Source organism: Callithrix jacchus, chromosome 6 (genome assembly GCF_049354715.1).
Source record: "Callithrix jacchus isolate 240 chromosome 6, calJac240_pri, whole genome shotgun sequence".
Classification (NCBI taxonomy): Eukaryota; Metazoa; Chordata; class Mammalia; order Primates; family Cebidae; genus Callithrix; species Callithrix jacchus.
In genome coordinates this window covers 48430347-48437268 of record NC_133507.1, presented here as the reverse complement: position 1 = coordinate 48437268, position 6922 = coordinate 48430347, and the positions used below count along the sequence as shown (strand labels likewise).

The 6922-nt window shown below is 36.1% G+C and overlaps 1 long non-coding RNA gene across 1 annotated transcript in view; it reads left to right on the top strand.

The window, feature by feature from the left end:
- Window positions 1-2468: 2468 nt before the first annotated feature.
- Window positions 2469-6922, top strand: part of LOC118154540 (uncharacterized) — a 62431-nt gene continuing 57977 nt past the window's right edge. The window contains exons 1-3 of the long non-coding RNA XR_004744540.3: window positions 2469-2668; window positions 4919-4980; window positions 6608-6837. This is a non-coding gene — a long non-coding RNA (uncharacterized LOC118154540). The remainder of the gene's footprint in view (window positions 2669-4918; window positions 4981-6607; window positions 6838-6922) is intronic.

Genomic DNA, 6922 nt, shown 5'->3' with positions numbered 1-6922 from the left:
TCACAATGAGAATGTCTGGAAAAGCTCAAGACTAGGCATCTACATCTGAAGTCCTCAGGCAGCTTCCACTCGTGGTGGAAAGTGAAGGGGAGCTGGTGTGTGTAGAGATGCCATGGCAAAAGAGGAAGCAAGAGAGAAATACAGAGGAGATGCCAGGCTCTTTATAACAACGAGCTCTTTTAGAAAGAATAGAGTAAGAACTCATTTACTCTTTAGGGTGGACACTAATTTATTGGTAAGGGATCTGCACACATCGCTCATATACCTCCTACTAGGCCCTACTTCGAACACTGGAGATGAAATTTCAGCATGAGGTTTGGTGTGGACAAATATCCAAATCATAGCTTTCTAAGCCAAGTTTTTATATCTATTGATTTTTTTTTTTTTTTTGTAAATTCAATCCCTATGTAAAGCTATGAGGCACTTTAAATAGGCAGTTATATACAGTGGAAATTGAGCCCCTCAGTAATATGAAACAATATCAAGGGCATTAAAATTACTTTCAAAGAAATTTCCTTCAATTGAGGTTAAACAGATGTTGAATATATTTTCTATTTATACCCTGTCAGTGTAGTGTGTTTACATTTTTTCTACCTGGCAAGGTATTAAATAATCAGATATTTTAATTTCCCCTCTTAAGTTACTGAAAGTAATTCTTTTATAATATGAAATTTTTATTTTAGCTCATATATTGTTTTATAAAATTCAATCAATTTTTCACATCTCTTAGTTCTCTTTTTATGAATTTCCACTTAAAACTAAAAGACTCTGAAATGAGCTTTATTGTCAATTCTTTGTCTGTTTTGGTACCAGTACCATGCTGTTTTACTTACTGTAGTCTTGTAGTATACTTGGAAGTCAGATAGTGTGATGCCTCCAGCTTTGTTCTTTTTGCTTAGGATTGTCTTGGCTATACAGGGTCTTCTTTGATTCCATACAAAATTTAAAAGAGTTTATTCTAACTCTGTGAAAAATGTCAATGGTGGTTTGATGGGAATAACATTGAATCTATAAATTACCAGGAAAGAACAAGTTAGATGACCATGTAAATTTAACCACCACCTTTTCCTCCAAGCCTCATTATTCATGGATTTGACTAAAGAGTGAATTTTAGAGTGAATGTTAAGGCAGCTTCCTTTTGCTTTGTCAGTTAAGGACAGGGGAGCCAAACATGTGGCTTTAGTAAGGTGGCCTTTCTTACTCCATACCTTCATATCCAAATAATCAGCAAATTTTCTTGTTTTTTTTTTCACTCAGTGATTCTGTAGGCTTTGTTCTTTCTCCATGGCACTGTCATTGCTTTTATTTATAGTCTTAGCATTGCTACTAGACTATTATAATGGAGTAATTTGCTTATGGTCTTGCTCAACCCCCAAAATCTTCTTTCAAATTGCTGATAAATGAGATTTCAAGGAAGAAGATATAATTAACTCATTCTCTTGCTTTGAATGCTTCTAAAGATTTCTACCAACTTCAGGATAAAAGTCAAATTTTGGAACAATTTGTGATGTAACACCTTCCTTTTGCTTCACCTCTACACTAACCTCCGAAATGAAATATGTTCATGCCCCAAGACAGAACTCACTCCTCCATATCCACAAACTTTGTCGTCTTGCCATTCACTTTTCCAAGAGCACTAAGCACTGACCAAAGGAGGCTAACTAATAGTTACTCATCCCCAACAGTTGTAATTTGGCTTCTAGATTCATAATACTTGGACATCAAGTAAATTTCTGCATAAATAAAAACTATGAACTTAAACAACATTCACCAGAATAGCAAAGAAATATTGTTACCTTTAGAAAAATTTTACTGGTTATATAAAATGTTAACTCTATACTTTAAATCCTGTGGTTACAAGTTATTTCTATTTTATGATTTTCTTTATGTTCTACATTTTATGGCCTAGTCACTTAAGTTTATGATAGAAAGAATAATTCTTATAACTTTTTAATGAATGACTAACAGCATGAGAACCTGTCATTATTATACTTTTCTTCAAAGTATTATAAGTGCTTCATAGGTTTTTCACTCATTTTTAAGTTGACATCCTTCTCAGCTATGTTGAGGACTTTTTCCTACTTCAAAAGCACAAATAGTAACTTATACATTCTATCTCAGGGAGCCACTGGAAAAGTGGTATTAGTAATATTTTTCATCATCCTTTTAGCAGAATCCACTGGGAAGGTTCATAGAATCTCAATCAATTATAGAGTTGTCACCGTTTATTGAGCATTCATGTGATACAGTTCTCTTTGTCAGGATATCAAAACCTAAAGAAGTCTTTCAACTACCTGACACCATCCCTGCCCACCCTCCATGCTCCACATCCCTCAGATGAAACAACACAACACAACACACAAAGTAATGGAACACTTTAAAAATATGCTGGGCAGACAGTGTTCTTGATTGCAGACAACAGAAACAATAATGGTTAAGTTGAGCAAAAAAGGTATACATCAGAAAGATCTTGCATAGCTCACAGAATTCATGGAATGTCTGGAGAACCGAACTCTGTAAAGAGAACACAGAATCAAACAAGTCATGATTACTTAGGATACCAAATGTGTATCTTATTATTGTGTCTTCCCATCACAATGAGGGAATTGAACTCTCTCAGTGTGCAGATTTTTTCTGGAGTCTAAAACCCTGAAGCTGTGGCCAGTTGGTGAGTCAAATTTGTGTGCTTACAACTTTAATAATAAGGAAACATGGAATTCTCCTGAAAGAGGAAGTATGTTTCAAAACTAGGTAGAACTAAACAAAAGCAGTGCTTCCACATAAAACCAACAAATGCATATGTACAAGCTATGGTCCTGAGTGCTGAGAGAAATGCTTGTTGTGATAAAATCAGTCTTCACTCTGGGGTTCATCATCTGCTTAGAGAAAGATGATGAGGATGCTTGTGACACCATTTTGAAAGGGCAGTGACAGAATAAAAGAAGAGAAGGAAATTGAAGTCAGAAGAGAAAGATGTAAATGGAGTGTCTTAGTCCATCCAAAAATACCATAGACCAGGTGGCTCAAAAGCAACAAAAATTTATTTCTTATGGTTCTGAAGACTATGAAGCCAAAGATCTAGGAGTGGGCAGATTCAATGTCTGATGAAGACTTACTTTCTGGTTCATAGATGGCCATCTTTTTACTGTGTCCTTACATGGTAGAAGGGGTGAGGGGATTATTTGGGGTCTCTCTTAGAAGGGAGCTAGTTCCGTTCATGAGGGCTCTGTTTTCATGACATAATCATCTCACAAAGGACCCACTGCCTACTACCATCACACTGGGGATTTGGTTTCAACATAGGGATTTTAGGGAGAAACATTGAGTAGATAGCACTGAGAGAGAGAGACAGAGAAAGGGGCGGGGGAGGGGGGTAGGGACGGGGAGAGAGAGAGAGCGCACCCAATGATGGATATAAAGAGAAATGAGATGTAGGAAGAAAAAGAGGATGTCAGAGTCAGGCATGTGAAGACAAGTAGCAAAACAAAATAAAAGAAACTACCTAAAAGGCTGTAGATCCTTGTTCTTTACAGATATAGGGTTGTTATTATGAAAATCCTAAGATAAGCGAACTCATATTTCCTAGGATGTATTAGGTAGACATTCAATGATGATTGTTCCTAATAGAATAATCTATAAATATCAGTTACATTAACATTTAACCTCATTAAGGAACAACCTGTCAGTGCTATAGCAGCATAGACATGAAGTAAGAAGTTTTGAGACCAATAAAAAAATTTCACTGTTGGCTTTTATCCCTATCTTTAAATTTTTCAGAATATGCAGTTTTATAAATTACTGTTTTTCTAGTAATGACTGTAAGTAGCTTCATGAAATAGTCTACATATTCAAGTAATGTAAATTTGTTTTTAATCTATATCAGTAGCTTTATCTTTTTCCTTATCAGACCACCCATAATTTGGTTTGTTTTGTGAACACTTGATTTTATTGCTTGTATTTATTAATATTCAGCACATATTTTCTTTAGCATCTAATAACTAACTCTACAATTTAAATTCATCTATTTTTTTTTCTTAGCCTGGAATGGGGGTAGTGGGATTAGAGTGCGACAAGGGAAATATCACCAATCTAAGTGACATTTTGTGAAACAAGCCAAATTTATTGGTAAAATAAAGGATCACAATGACTTAGTCTTCATTATTCTATTAGTCTTGAGATACATATTATTCAAAGCTAATCATCAAAGTCATGATAGACAAAACTATTCCTACGAATTGCAATTAGTGAGACAGAAGGCAAATTATATTAATATGGGCATTAGGATGTCATAGGCAAATTATATTAATATGGGCATTAGGATGTTGTATTCGAGTTCTACAAGAAAACCCTAGTGGAAGCAGGGTTATATAAAGAGATTTATTGCCAGAAACTGGCTTCTGTAATTCTGGGGGCCTGGCTAGGCAACTCTGTAATCTGAAGGCCAGCGGTCTGGAAACTGTCAGGCAGAAGCTGACACTGCAGTTCACTTCTTTCTCTGGGAAGCCTCAGTTTTGCTCGTAAAGTCATTCAGTGGCTTGACTGAGGCCAACCTAGATGATCAAGGATAATTTCCTATATTTAAAGTCAATTTACTGTAGATATTAAACATTGCTAAAAAAATATACCTTCACAACAGTAACTAGTGTTTGATTGAATAAATAGCCAAGTGGACACATAAAAGTCATGATCACAGATGTTGAGTGAAGTTTAAAAAAGCCTTAACACAGCTGGAATTAAAAAGTCAACAGTATGTACACTAAGGCCTTAGCAGAGCAGCAAGGGTGACTGCAGGGTCAGGGTCAGGGAAGATTTTCTAGATATTCAATGCAATTTTGAGAAACTGAATATTTATTGAATAACCTTAAGATTGGTTAAAAGAGTTGTCTCTGAGAAACTCACAAAGCATTTCTCTTGTCAGGGATTAACAAGATCAGCGGCAGGTTGATTAACCATCAGCTCACTTCTTTTTCAGGCTGGATGGTAAGTGTAAACTCATTTCATCTCACAACATCTTCCTGAGTTAGTATAATTAATGCGTCCTTTCACAGCTGAGGAAGCTGAAGTTTAGAGCAGTCCAGCCTTGCCCAGTAAACAAGCATTTGTTGAAGCCCTGTGATGTGGTAGACACATTGTTGAGCCTTTATATTATTTATCTTTGTCATATACTTTTACATGTGGAATTATCTCTCTTACTTTATATGTACACATATTGAGGGCCAAAAAGTTCAAGTAGTGCACCTTAGTATCTAGTAAAGGGTGGATTCAATCACAGGTTTTTTCACTCAAAGCCCTTATTTTTCCACTGCTTGGCAGAGAATCAACAATTGTTTTTATACAGAAAATTTCTGACAAAAGCAGAAGAATTAATACAAAGTAATGATAGGGGTAGGGATGAGGAAGGGAAATTTTTTCTTTACTGGCTAAATGAAACAAAGTGGGTCACTGTGCAGGACTTCAGGATTCACAAAATGTTACCATAAATAAGTAGAAAACTAAGGAGTGTGTTATATGTCCCTCTGGCAGGTAAATTTGTATCTGTGTTAAAGTCTTAGTATTAAATGTTTTTATTAAATATTTATATATAATATCCATGCATAATTACTCATGTATTATCATTAAACGTTTACATATAATATCCATGGATAATTACCCATTTATTACTGCTTGAGTGAACAATAAGTCATATATCCATGCTATTGTTACATAGGGAATTTAAGCAGCAATGGAAGAGCAGTACTAACAACAATAATAATATAGCAAGGGTTTCTTAACCAGTGTCACAATACATAACATTTTCATATTCATTCATGCAATGTAACTCAAGTATTCTTATTAACAGTGAAGTGCTACAGTTTGTGATTAATTTATTTCTTTTCACAAATCAGGGCAGATATGAGGTTATACCCTGTAATATCAATCTCTCTGGGTTTGGTCAGTCAGAGTTCAGACAGGAAAATAGTCCCTAAAACTATTCTAGGAATAAAAGATTCAATATAGAAATTAAAGTTTCTACAAATATGGTAGGTGCTGGATGTTCTGTAGATACAGGTTTGAAGAAACAATCGCCAATGATTTCAGTTCAAAGCACTGGAATGGCTGGGAAAACTGAGCTTGTGGTGAAACCAAGGATCTTGTCATGTCTGGCCTCTCTGGGCCTGCACAGTGGGAGCTGGTGTGGTGGTCTTTAAGGCTGTGGCCTCTGGAGATCTCCCAAGGATAATGGCTTCCTCCTTGCCTTCTGAATCTTACTTGAGTTTCTCTTTTTGGCAAACTAGCCTGGAACCAGACAGGGCAGGGAGTGAAGAAGTCCCCAGCCTCAGCAGGGAGCAGTGATGGTAATGAGTTGATCACTCACTTGGGCTACAGTATACATTCTTGAGAGAGGGAAAGTCTCAGGTAAACTAACACACCAAGAATTGCACATGGGGATGTGTCACCAGTATGAATGTGTTCTTACAATAAAAGGAAAACAGTTTGAGACATCTGTGATAAAATGTATGCCTGAGCAGCCTATGGCTACTGAAGGCTGATGTAAAGCCATTTGAAATGTAGCAAGATAATCTCTTTCTTTAAAATGAGATCACATTTAAAAATTTTTTTTTTCAAGCTGAATATCATGGAGCGAGGAAAGGAAAGACGTCAAGTTTATCTACATGTTTTCCAACAGGAGGGGTCAACATCAGGAGAAAAATAAGAAGCAGCAAACTGATTTTCTATAGCAGTGTAACAGGCTGCTCTCCTGGGATTCCTACCTGTGTAATTGCCCTTGTTACACTAACTGCTGAATAGGAAAGCCTGCCTCTTCACCACTGCTCTGATGTGACACTGGAAGTCTGGGTAATTATTTCATTTATTAAACTGGCACCATAAAGTATATCATTAGAAACTAGAACTACACATTCAGGATATGGTCCCAAACACA